This window comes from Peromyscus leucopus, chromosome 2 (genome assembly GCF_004664715.2).
Source record: "Peromyscus leucopus breed LL Stock chromosome 2, UCI_PerLeu_2.1, whole genome shotgun sequence".
Lineage (NCBI taxonomy): Eukaryota > Metazoa > Chordata > Mammalia > Rodentia > Cricetidae > Peromyscus > Peromyscus leucopus.
Genome location: NC_051064.1, coordinates 144,521,372 through 144,535,047, shown reverse-complemented (window position 1 = coordinate 144,535,047; position 13,676 = coordinate 144,521,372).

The window sequence follows — 13,676 nt, the reverse complement described above, 5'->3', positions numbered from 1 at the left end:
GACATGGCTGAGGCTCAGGAGAATCAGGAGGCCCTCATGCTGTAGGACTCATGTTCCTTGGAAAATGAAAGCTTTGCCACCTCTGATATTTCTTCCCCTTGCAAGAAACACAAAGCCATGACCCCAGCAAGGTCACTCTATGAGTCAGAGACAGGAGCTGGAAATAGAATGCAGGCGTTGTGGGTCCACACCTGTGCCCACTCACCCACTTGGGACAAAGCCTCCCAGGGAGAGGACAAAGTGCAGGTAAAGAGGCCTGGAGAAGCTTCCAGAGCGTCTGCTTGTCAGAAGTGCTCCTGTGTTTATTCTCAAAGGCAACATTTAATGATTTCTACTCAAGACACTCTAGATGGGGTATAAAATATCCAACATATCCTGATGGGTGTTTTTAAAAACCTAAGGTTCAGGTCGTAGAGATGACTCAGTGGTAGAGGTACTGAATTCAGTCCCTGGGACCTACATGGAGGCAGGAGAGAGGCAATGCCCACAAGTTGTCCTCTGACCTCCACAGGTGCAAAGTGGCACATGTGTGCCCACACACATACCCATACTCATACACATTGGCACATGAAAAGTCAGAAGAAGAGTTTGGATCCCCTGGAACTAGAGCTACAAATGGTTGTAAACCATCTTGTGGGTGCTAGGAATCGAACCTAGGTCTTCCAGAAGAGCAGCCAGGGATCTTAACTCCTGAGCCATCCCTCTGGCTCCAAATAAATGTAATTTTTAAAATATTGATATAAGGTCCTATTCTGCCTTTCCCATCCTCCCTTTTACCACTTCAGAAATCCTTGGAACTCCCTGTGCTTTCCAATCTTCATCCTGTCTGGTCCTTTTCCCATCCTTGTCAATTATCCAGGAGATGTGGCCTCGGTGAGCTGTATGCATGGAAGTCCCCTGGAAACCCCCTAAGTAAGGCCAGGGTCCTGAGAGCAAAAGTAATCCAGCAGACAGGCTTTCCCCTTGTTGACATCTAAATTAGCCAAAGTCCCAGGCCTTGACTCCTAAACAAGATGATGCCAATATGTCAAAAGGCTATGCAGGAATCATAAAAAATGTGGCTGGTGTTAGGTGATGTCATTTGGATTACTGGTGTGAATCACTTTTTGATCAGTGCCTGGCTGCCTGGGCAGGAGGCATGAGGACATCCCTTGTCCCCCAGGGATGAGAACATACTCTAGCCCTTTTCCTAAAGCAGTTTGATGCAGAACATACTCTGTACTTTTTGTCTGTGTCCCCTACTAAAGGCTGATCTCAACTCCCCACCCTTCTGCACCACCACCACCAGGGGGTGCTATATGATGAGCACACAGGTTCCAGGAGGGGAACAGAGGCAGGTGTTTCTTCTACACACACACTTCTTCCAGCTCTGGCTGGCTTGTGTACTAGGTGGGCAGCATTCCTTCACTTTGCTCAGTAGCTTGATTATTCTGAATGTGATCAAGTTAATGGGACTCAGGACATGGGGTCAGTCCATTGGCTCGGCACAAGGAAATGTGTGTTCTTTGCTCATGGCCAGTGCCCCTAATGCCAGTCAACCATCCGTCAAACGTGTGGTCTTAATTGGGGCTGGAGAAGGTAGGGCTCCTGGCGTCCTATCTGTCCCAGGGAAAAGCAAGAGTCCCAGGCATCATCATCCCACAGGCAAGACATATTCCAGCAAGCCTGGGTGTCACCCACGCCCGCTCCCTCTCCACCTATCTTCGTCTTCTATCCACTGGCAAGACCTGTTATCTCCTTACCCAAAGCCATGCAGCGCTCTAACTGCCAGCTGCTCTCTACTCCTGCCCAACGCCCAACTCATGCTTCCAACACTCAAGGAAGCCAAAGTGATCAAGAATATATAAGTATTTATATCAGAATATGTCACCCCCTGCTCAGATGCCGCGGATAGGTTCCTGTGTGTGACTGGAAGATTTCTAAGACGATCTCAGGATCCCACCTCCAGGTGTTCCCTGAGCGAGGGTGGAGTCTGCAGCTTGCTTCTGCAAGCCAAATTGAGTCAATGGAGAAAGATGGCACATCTGAGACTGGGTGACAAAGGAGAGTCCCTTCCTTCCATGTTGCCAGCAAGCTGTCACCTTCTTGGCTTGCACGGTTGGATGGAGCAAGCTGCCAGCTTAGAGTGGCCCACATGGCAAGCATTGGAGAGTGACCTCAGAACAACAGCCCATGAGGAACTGAGCCCGGCCAACTCCACAGGAGCTTAAAGTGAAGCCTTCCCAGTTGAACTTGAGGCTGCCCCCGGGGCCAACCCAAAGTAGTTTCTCACCCAGAGAAACTGAAATAAAACCACGTTTAGTTTTAAGCTATTAAATGGGAATGGGGGTGCAACTTGTCATGCAGCAGTAGCTAACTAATACAATCACTTGGAATAAAATCCCACCGTGCCTAGCTCTGTGTATCTTTCCCACAAGACTTGTGACCCTTCCTTTACCTATACTTCACCAACCTCTGGTCAGCCTGGCCTTCTTGTTCCTTTTTCTCTTTATTGATTTCTACTGCAAAGCCATTGCTCTGGTGTGTCCTCTGTATAAACACCACCCCCACCCCCTCCAGCGTCTAGCTTTATTGGTGCCATTGTAGGCTTTGGATTTTCTCAGTCTAAATATCATCTCCTCTGCAGGCCTGCCACGACTTCCCAGCTTCTCCATCACCCTATACTTCCCTTGTCTTCTTGTCAAAATGCTCATTATCACTAGACGAGACCTCACTTTCCTCTTTCTTTACTTGTTCACTCTATTGTCCCTCATTAAAATGGAAATGGGACGCTGTATTAGTCAGGGTTCTCTAGAGGAACAGAACCAATGGAATGAATGTGTTACAAAGGGGATTTATCAGGTTGACTTACATAACACAGTCCAGATAGTCCAACAGTGGCTGGCTGCACACTGGAAGGGCTGAGAACTTGGTAGCCGATTGTTAACTTTGGTGGCTGGATGCCTTAGCAGTCCCCATCTGGTGCTGAAAGACTGGAGGATTCCTGGAGAGCCGCTGGTCTCAGTCCAGGTTAGAAGGCCAAAGAAGCCAGATTCTGATGGCCGTGGAGGGGGTGGAGGCAGCGTCGATTATACAGACTCACTCAGCAGCAAGAGGCAAAGTCAGGTGTCAAGCGTTGCTTTCTCCTGGGTCATTTTTTACATCTGGGCCATTAGAAAGTGCTGCCCACTCTTGGGGAGGGGATCCTCTTTTCAGTTAACCCTTCTGGAAATGTCCTCAAGAACTGACCCAGAAGGGAGCTTCTACATTGACTCCAAATCCCATCAAGCTGACAATCGCTATTAATCATGGATATTTTGTTCCAGTGCTCAGAGTCCACCTCAGCTTACAGTTGGTACTCAAGGAGTGTTTAAATAATTAACTAATTGTCACCATCACCTGCAAATGATGCTTCTCAACCAGGTTTCACAATTACTTCCATGACACCCCACCCGGAGATAGATGCTCACTCGGCCTTCCTGGTAGAACAAGGGCCTTGTCCCTCCAAAGACAGCCTTGACTCTGGTCCTGTGAGAGGTCAGGGTGTATGCAGGGATCACAGAACACATCAGCTGTAGCCTTGCAGTACTCTGGGAATTTTGGGTCCCTCCAAACATTTATAGTCCCTCTAGCCCATCACAGGCAGGCAGCACCCCATGGCTTTATCCCACCCTCCACAAGCCTTCATCAAATCCTTTTCCCAGCTTGTCTTTCACTGAAATCTACACTTACTTAAGGGAACTTGACTTTCCAAATTTACCCAGTCCCCTTTGGTTCTCCTTCTTGGGAGAATAAGTGTTGTGTTAGTTGTGGAATACAAGGACGGAGTTGATACCACCCATCCTAAAGGGGTCCCAGGCTTGGAAGGAGCTACAAGAACTAACAGAAATTTTGTTGGAGCTCAGGACTTTCACATTCACCTGCAAAACTCAAGTCCAGAGGCTGGAGAGATGGCTCAGCAGCTAAGAACATTGACCACTCTAACACAGGACCCGGGTTCAATTCCTAGCACCCACGTGGTTGCTCACAATCATCTCTTAACTCTAGTTCCAGGAAATCTGATACCCACTTATGGCTTCCACAGACACTGAATGCACAAGGTGTGTAGACACATATGCAGGCAAAGTACCACACATATAAAATAAAATAAATCGAAGTCCATGCTCTCTTACCAAGTGTACCGAAATGGGAGCAGTAAGCTTGGGTAAAGTTGGAGCTCAAAGCTTCAACCCTTGTACCACTTGGTCTGCATTCAAAGCCAGTATTTCTCTGCATGTGTGCTCCCTGTGTATAAATGGGATTTCACTCATGCATGCTTGTGTCAAGGCTAGAGGCTGAGTTAAGGTATCTTCCCTTACCATTCTCCACCTCAGTGTTTTGAGACACGGTCTCCTCCTAAAGGTAGAGCTCATCATTTGGCTACACTAGCTGGCCACCAGGACCCTGGGCTCCTCCTCTCTCTCTCCATGCTCCCTTCTGTCCCTAGTGCTGGGGTTACAGGGAGGCACTGTCATATCTGGTTTTTACGTAGGTGCTGTGAATACAAATTTGGGTGCACATGTTTGCAGAGCAAGCCTTTTCTCTGCTCAGCTACCTTCTCAGTCCCAAAGTTAGCGTTCCTAGGCTGCTTCGGTTCTACAAACAAGGCCATGGCCATGCCTCCAGATCTTCATAGATTCATCTGTAAAGCGGGGGCTCATGCTGGTCACTGGAGGGGTGTTCAGTGAAGAGGGGCATCATGAAGGTGGGAACATTTCCATCCATCCCCACACTTTCAGCAAACTCAATGTCTTGCCTGCTTGAGAGCCCAGAGCAAGGCGCCGAGCTGGGTTTCTAGGGGAAACAAAGATGTGGAGAGAGCCCCAGTTCTCTGTGACTCAGTCTCCTTGAAGTGACAAAGCATAGGTTACAGCCGAGGACAAACAACACAGACTCACTGTTGGCCATAACTGAGGAGCAGGCACCTAGGCCCATAAATGTCACCAGCGTTTGTAGGAGCCAGTGGTGCCAGGGAAAGGTACATCTTGACACCATTGACCGTATTTCTCAATTGGAACACACAGCCATGTGCCTTCATGCTTCTGTGCCCTGGCACACAGCATCCCTTCTGCCAGTCCACCTGGCAGGCTCCTGCACATCTTTGGGACACAGTGCATTCCTGTGTGACTTTGACCTTCTCAGGTACAGCCGGCCCTTCCCTCCTCTCTATCTCCTGCAGCCTAGGCTGCCAGGCCTGCCCTATGTGTGGTGTTTCTGGGTGATATCTTTGTCTCCTGTTGTGGGTGGTTACAGAGCTCTGAGATGAAAAGAGGTCCCTGTGAGCAAGGACAGCAAGAAACGATCTCTTTTTGTGTGAACAAAAACGACAGTGTCCTCTCTGTCCTTACGTCCTGGAACCCTGCAGAGAGCTGATCCCGGAGCCCATGCTCTCTGCATCTTTGTCAAATGAATGAACGGGTGCATGCTTGTAGGGACAAATGAGTCTGCTGTCCAGAATGATAATTGGACAAAGTGCTTGAAGACTGAATTACTTTGGAAAGCTCATGTTGCCGAGACTGCTGCACAGCCTTGTGCTAACCTGCCTTCCTCACTGCCTCCCTTCACCTTGTGTAAGACTGACCAGCTGAGGCTGAGGAAATGTCTCAGTGGGTAAAGTGCCTGTCCACGGAAGCGGGAAGACCTGAGTTCGAATCCCTGGTACCCACTTTAAAGCCAGGCATGGCAGCATGTTCTTGTAACTCTAGTGCTGGAAGTGGAAAGACAGACAGGTCCCTGGAGTTCCCTGGCCAGACAGCCTAGGCAATTGGTATGTTCAGGTTCAGTGAGAGACCCTGCCTCAAAAAATAAGGTGGTAGCCGGGCAGTGGTGGCACACGCCTTTAATCCCAGCACTCGGGAGGCAGAGCCAGGCAGATCTCTGTGAGTTCGAGGCCAGCCTGGGCTACAGAGTGAGTTCCAGGAAAGGCACAAAGCTGCACAGGGAAACCCTGTCTCGAAACACCAAAACAACAACAACAACAACAAAAGGTGGTAAAAAAAACAGGAAGAGATGTGATGCTGACCTCTGGCTTCCATCCATGCATGTATACACACAAGCACATACATTCAAAGGCATGCACAGACATAAACCTGAGATGCACATCTACACATAACAGCTAATAATAATTTTCTCTGTTCTTTCTTTTGTTGTCGTTGTTATTGTTGTTGTTGTTGTTTTTGGTGGTGGTGGTGGTTTTTCAAGACAGGGTTTCTTTATAGCCCTGGCTATCCTGGAACTCACTCTATAGGCCAAGCTGTCCTCAAACTCACAGACATCTGCCTGACTCTGCCTCCTGAGTGCTGGGATTAAAAGCCTGTACTATCATGTCTGGCTGAAAGTTTTAAATATTGGATCTTGAGAGCTCGTTTGTAGGCTGTAGATGGGGGCATGGCTACCTGTATACCAACAAGTTACCTTCCTTTATTGAGAAGGGCTGTTCTCTTTTGTGGAGCACTCACCTTTGGTAGGGACATACATGGAGCACTGATGCTCAACTAGCCAACCAGATAGGTCAAGTCAACCCTGATGATAAATAGAGTGACAAATGTCAAAACCAGAACACTCTCACATGCTGAAAGTTTTTTTTTTTTAAAGCTGCGTTATATATATTTATTTGACATGAACATGTGTGTGTGTCAGTGTGTGGACACACTGGTATCAGAGTGGAAATGTGGAGGTCAGAAGAAAGTCTGTGACAGTCAATCCTCTCCTTCTACCATGTGGGTCCCAAAGATTGAAACTCAGGTCATCGGGCACCTTAACCCACTGAGCCCTCTTGCTGGCACACACGCACTAAAGTTTACAGTCTTGACCTGCCACTCCTCTGAAGTTGCCATCCCCAACTCCTCTGCCTCTGAGACCCACGCTCAGACACACTCACGTCCACGTGCATGCCTCCCCCTCCCCCCACCAGGTGTGTCTTTCAGCGAGGACAGATTAGAAACCTGATAGACCAGAGAGTGACATGAACAAAGCCCTCAGACTTCTTTCTAGTAAATGCGGAGGTGGTACTCACAGACTACTTTATGTGAATCTGTATGTGATTTGCATACATTTGCATGCTTTCCCCAAAGTCATCCCACTGAGTTCACAGAACAGAAAATTACCCGGTAAAGGACGCCTTACCCGAAGCTTTGATTTCATATGACACCCTTTATGTATTCATATGACACCCAGAGGCTGCAGATAACACAATGCTTCCTTGGTAAAAATAGTCACCGTGGAGTAAGAGAGATGGTATAGTGGTTAAGAGCACTGGCTGCTCTTCCTGAGGACCTAAATTCAATTTCCACATCCGCCTGGTGCTCACAATCATCTGTAACTTCAGCTCCAAGGGATCTGACGCCCTCTTCTGGCCTCTGCAGGCACTGTATGCACACGGTAAACACACAGGCAAAACACTCATACACATAAAATAAAAATGAAGGTTAAAAAATAGTCATCATGATTAGGAAAATATCCATCACTTAACTGAGCACTTTTAAAGTGTTAGGTGTGGTTCTCTGAGTTTAAAACATATAATACTTTAAGCACAGCCATCTCTTTAGTAATGTGCATTTGTTTTTGTTTTTTTTTTTGTTTTTGTTGTTGTTGTTTTGCGGGGGAAGTGTTTCAAGACAGGGTTTCTCTGTGTAGCTTTGTGCCTTTCCTGGAACTCGCTTAGCACAGCCATCTCAAAGCAGCTCAATTTTTCTCCCCACTTTACAGGTTAAGAAACTGAGGCCCATGTGGTCAAGGCTGCACAGCTTATCATGTTGTTCTAATAAAGGCATCCAGACTCCATTCACTGGCACAGTGGGTATTATTGTTTGAGCACCTGCCAGGGGTCAGGTACTCCCTCGGGCACTGGGTACACTGCAGTGGATAAAGAAGATGAGGCTGGGATTGTCATTGAGTACTTGTGACGTTATTAAGAGTAAGGCTGGACTGCTATAACAAAGAGAGCTTAGGTTGATTAGAGAAGTCAGAAATGCGAGCTGGGGAGATGTCTTACTCAGTGACGATAGGTTTAATTGCCAAACACATGTTTAAAAAAACAAAAAGCCTCAGCAGGGCATGGGGGTGCGTGACTTTAATCCCAGAACCCAGAAGGTGAATGTAAGTGGATCTCTGTGAGTTTGAGTTTGAAGCTAGTCTGGCCTACATATTGATTTCCAGGCCAGCCAGGGCTACACAGTGAGACCCTGTCTCGTGTGAGGGAGGGGAAGCCACACACAGTGGTGTACGCTTTTTTCTTTTTTTTTTTTTTTTGCTTTTAGTTTCAGTGATGGAGAGGTAGAGACAGGGGGATGTCTGGAGCTTCCTGGCCAGCTAGAAGGCTCCTGAAAAAGACAACTAAGGTTATTCTCTGGTCCCAGACTCTCTCTCTCTCTGTCTCTGTCTCTTTCTCTGTGTATGTGTGTCTGTCTGTCTGTCTATCTGTCTGACACAGAGACAGAAACAGAGACAGAACTCAGAAATGAATTGCTCTTGGGAGGTTCCTGAATGTAAGTTCCAGACTTGGGTAGCCTTGCTTCCTCCACACAGGCATACAGAACACCCAAGAGCCTCCCACCTCATCTCTGCAAAGCCCTCAGATGTCTTCACCTCCTGATACAGAAGGGATGGGGACGGAAGGGACCACACCCAGGGCACCAAAGCCCAGCCTGCCATTGTCCTCGAAGCGGCCTGTGGCCATATCTGATTTTTAGGGAAACTAGGGGAAAGGGTCGCGCTGAGGGCCCGAGGACTTGGGGAGCAGCCTGTAGCTTTTGCCAGAGATGGCAGGTTTGAGGTGAGTGGATAATGTTCAAGGGATGATGTCTGAGGTAAATCATGCAGTGAGGAAAAGGAACCGGGAAGGACTAGAGATGACATGGGGTCAGATTTGTGGACAAAGTCCTCAGCTCTTGTCACTGTCCTTACCTGACCCAATCACATTCACGTACACTGTAAAAATGCCCAAGGCTTAGGGGAGCTTCGGCACTTCCTGAACTCGGGAGGGTCGCCTTACACCCAGCTGAGAAGCCAGGTGCTCCGTCCAAACAAGGCCTAACTGGCCCTGACTGAGTCTCTGCCGCCTTTTAGTGAGAGATTGTGTATCCATCCTTTTTTCTTTCTCTTTTTTTGTTATTCTAGCTTATTATTTTATTTTTGACTCAGGATCTCACTATGTAGCTCTGGCTGGCCTGGAATGCATCATGTAGCCAGGCTGGCCTCCACCTAACTCAAAGAGATCCACCTGCCTCTGCATCTGCCTCTAAGTGCTGGGACTAAAGCCATGTGCCACCAGGTCCAGTTTTTGTTTTTATTTTTAAAATCCTTTAAGGTACCTAGTGAAATCATTGTCTTCTTCTTTTACATTTTTTTTTTGAGATTTATTCATTTCTTATTTTATATGTATGTGTGTTTTGCCTGCAGGTATGTCTGTGGATCACAGCCATGCATGCCCACAGAGGCCAGAAGAGAGTGTTGGATATCCTGGAACTGGAATTGCAGAAAGATCTAAGCTGCCATGTGGGTGCTGAGAATCAAACCTGAGTCCGCCAGCCCCTGTCATTTCCTTCTGTTGAGAAGAGAATTCAAGAGTTGGAAATATTTGGTCTAATTAAAAGACAGAATTTAGCTGGGCGATGGTGGCACACACCTTTAACCACAGCACTTGGGAGGCAGAGGCAAGTGGATCTTCGAGTTCAAGGTCAACTTGGTCTACCAAAAAAAAAAAAAAAAGATACAATTTCCTGAGCTTCTGTGGGGTGGGAACTAGGAGAAGAGGCAGCGTAGGGCTGGAACAATGGCTCAGTGGGTAAGAAGAGATGGGAGAAATTGAAGGGGCTGCACCAGGGCATTTCTTTCCTTTCTGTACGTGCTCTGTGGCCCTACCTACTTCCCAGAGGAGCTGGACAGCCCCACTGATTCAACCTCTGGTGACAGTAGGGTCCCCTTGGTTCTGACACATACAGCAAGGGGCATCATATCAGGATCACAGGCCACAGGAAGAGACGACGGAGTGGAGCCAGAGAGGGTCAGGAATCAGGTTTGTTCATTTACAGCAATTCATTTTTCTTTTCTTTTTTTTTCTTCAGAGCTGAGGACCAAACCTAGGGCCTTGTACTTGCGAGGCAAGCACTCTACCACTGAGCTAAATCCCCAACCCCAGCAATTGATTTTTGGGAGAACACCTTGCCATAGCACTCATCCCTATAACATCCACGGAAGTGAAATGTGGAAGGCCGGAGCCTGGGTCATTTCTCAGCACTGATTTTACAGGCTAGTGAAACACTCATGGGTAGACTTGTGTCACACTGTTGGGCCTCTCTGAGCCTTTATGGATGTAATTCCCTTTCTCTGGAGCATATCCCCATCTGGAACAGAGTCTTCACTTGTTTATGCTTCTGTTTAACCATCAAAACCATGGTCATGAGTCCACAGCTAAAAGCACTTGTCGTTCCTTTAGGAGACTCAGGTTTGGTTCCCAGCACCCATATCAGGTGACTTTTCTGATTCCCTGTATGTGTGTGTGTGTGTGCTGTGCCTATCTTAGTACCCCTCCTGACTGCTCGCCATCCTTCTCCAAAGGCTTGGAGCTCTTCTGGCCTCACAGAGTTGCGTGCTTTGCTCCCATGTCCATCTCCAGCAGCAAGCCATGAACCCTGTGAGGTACACTGTCCATGTTCAGTGAAGACCCTTGTCTTAGAATCAGAGAAAACATGATTAGAAGCTGGGAACACCGACAGTGAGTCTCTATGGTGTCAAACTCCAGAAATAGCATCCTGTAGCCCCAAATCGCTAAAATACATTAAAATTTTCACTAGCACTTGAACAACGGAAGACCCAAGTAACCAACTCCCACCAACCATCCATGTAGCTTCTTTGTGTCTGCTCAGTGGTTCCAGGCCCCAGACCCCACCTCCAGCATTCTCCAAAGCCTAGGTTCTCTCACCTTCTCTGTCCTTCCCTGTCCTGTTCCCTGGTTCTCACTGTCCCAGTTCGAGCTCTCCCAAGCCCAGAATTTAGGCTACAAAACACGGAGCTCTCCTTCAAAGGTGAAGGAGACGGCTCGGCTGCGCTGGTGAAGACATAATCACACTTGAGCTCCAGGCTGGGGTCGTGAAAGGCCGCTAGTTCTCTCTGGGTCCAGTTCTAGAAGGTTCATTATAACTTTCTAAGTCAGACACATGCAACAGCGGTCAGGATCATGGCCACGGCTGGACACACCCGCAGAGAGCAGCTGTTGGGTTGTTGGGACTTTTCCTGCCACACAGCCTTGCAACTCATTTCTCCAAGGGAAAGAAGAGGTTCTTGGAGACACTGAGTCTGTCCCACCCAGCCCCTCCTCTCTATTCTGCAAGAGTTTGTTGTTTTTCAGTTAGAGCCTCACTATGTAGCCTTGGCTGGCCTGGAATTCACTATGTAAAGGGGGCTGGATTGACCTCACAAAGATCTGACTACCTCTATCTCCTAAGTGCCCAGCATGTAACAAGCCAGGTATTCCTGCAAATGCCTGCAACCTCAGCTCTGAAGGGGATGGAGACAGGAGGACCACTGAGTGATCTGGGAAAGATCCTGACTCAAAAAGAATAAGTGATTGGCCAGTGAGATGACTCACTGGGTAAAGGCGCTTCCCTCTGACCCCAACTATCTGTGTTCTTTCCCCGGAATCCACGTGGTGGAAGGCAAGATCTCGTTTCCACAACTTGTCCTCTGACCTCTGTGCTCACACCATAGAACACGCATACATACACATTAAATAAATATTTTTTAAAATCCAGGCCCAGTGAGATGGTACAGCAAGTGAAGGTACTTGTTACTAAGACTGACAACCTGACTCTGATATCTGGAACCTACATGGTAGGAGAGAACCAACCCCAGCAAGTTGTCCTCTGACCTCCACACGTGTGCCATGGCACATGTATTCCTGTCCACATTCACAACAAATAAGTGAATATGGAAAGCAGTTCTTTTTTTTGAGACAGGGTTTCTCTGTGTAGACCTGGGTATCTTGGAACTCACTGTAGACCAGGCTGGGCTTGAACTCACAGAGAGTTGCTGTGAAATAATCCTTCTGTACACTGTGAAGATGTATTGCTCTCACTGTTAATAAAAAGCTGACTGTGACTAGCAGATGAGCTAGGCAGAGTCAGATAAGAGTTAAGAGCTAGGAGAATGCAGATGACATAAGTATGAATGAGATGCTGGGCAAGATAGACAGTTCTGATTGATAGAGAAAAGAACACTACCATGAGAATTGCATGAGCATGAAGCAGGATGTCTGTGTAAGTATGTCAATCCAATCGATGATGACCGCTGTTTTGTCTCTATTTTTAATGCAGCCCGCTCACCGGACGGTGCACGCACAGCACATAGATGAATAGAAATGGGTTAATTTAAGTTATAAGAGCTAGCTAAAAACAAGCCTAAGCTATTGGCCAAACATTTATAATTAATATGAAGTCTCTGTGTGGTTATGAGGAGAGCAGTTGGCAGGACAGAAAAATTTGCCTACAAAGATCTGCCAGCCTCTGCCTCCCAGGTGCTGGGATTAAAGGTGTACACTACCACCACCACCACCAAGAAAAACAATCCTAAGGGGGATTTTCTTTGTGGGATCAAGAGAGGACACCATACTAATGCTTCCATGAAATTCCAGTCAGGTTGCTGACCCTGGAGATTAAGTGCTTCTCTGAGAAACAACTGATGGGTTATTTGGGGGTTCAGGTTATTTTGCTTTGTATTCTTAGCAATCTGTTCTGACCAAAGCAGCAGTTATGGTGTTTATTTATCTAAACGTCAAACTTCTGGGCTCCCAGATTGATCTCTGAGAGGCCAGGAGACCTGAAGAGGAAGCCACGGTGGTCTGGGCCTTTGAGTGGGAAAATGAATTCATTTCCACTGACAGATGGAAATAAATGGAACCTACTTTTCCCATAAGCTGCCAGCTCCTCTTGACTCTCCATGCTCTGGCACCCTACTTATGTCCCGATGATGATTTATGATTGTTCTAGTGAGACTGTCATTTTGGGGTGGCATCTTGGATGCATATTACCCACTAGGCTAAACGCTGCTCAGAACGAGCAATGTGCTGATAAGTGTTTCTTGGCTTTGTAGGGGAAGGTGGGAACTATGCATACATATACATACATAAATAGGTATTGGCTTTTCTGATAAGAAAGATATATAACGTGATTTAAACATAATCATAACTTGTATAATATTCCCTATTGCATATTCTGAATAGTCTGAACTATTTCTCACAGAATACATTTATTTAATTTTTGCTGAAGTCATGACCTGGGACCAACCTAGGGCTGCTGTTCCACCTTGTCTTAGCAAAACCAGACCATAGCTACTCAAGTACCATCTGTATGGCAAATTTTTAATTTTTATTTATTTTAAATTTTATTTTATGTGTATGGGTTATTCTGTTTGTTTGCTTGGTTGGTTTTGGAGTTTTTGAGACAGGGTTTCTCTGTGTAACAGCTCTGGCTGTCCTGGAACTTACTCTTTAGACCAAGCTGGCCGTGAACTCACAGAGATCCTCCTGCCTCTGCCTCCCAAGTGCTGGGATCAAAGGTGTGTGCCACCACCACCTGACTGTATGGGTGTTCTGCCTGCATTTATGGCTATGTACCATCTGCAAGCCTAGAGTCCACAGAAGCCGGAAGAGGGTGTCAGATCCC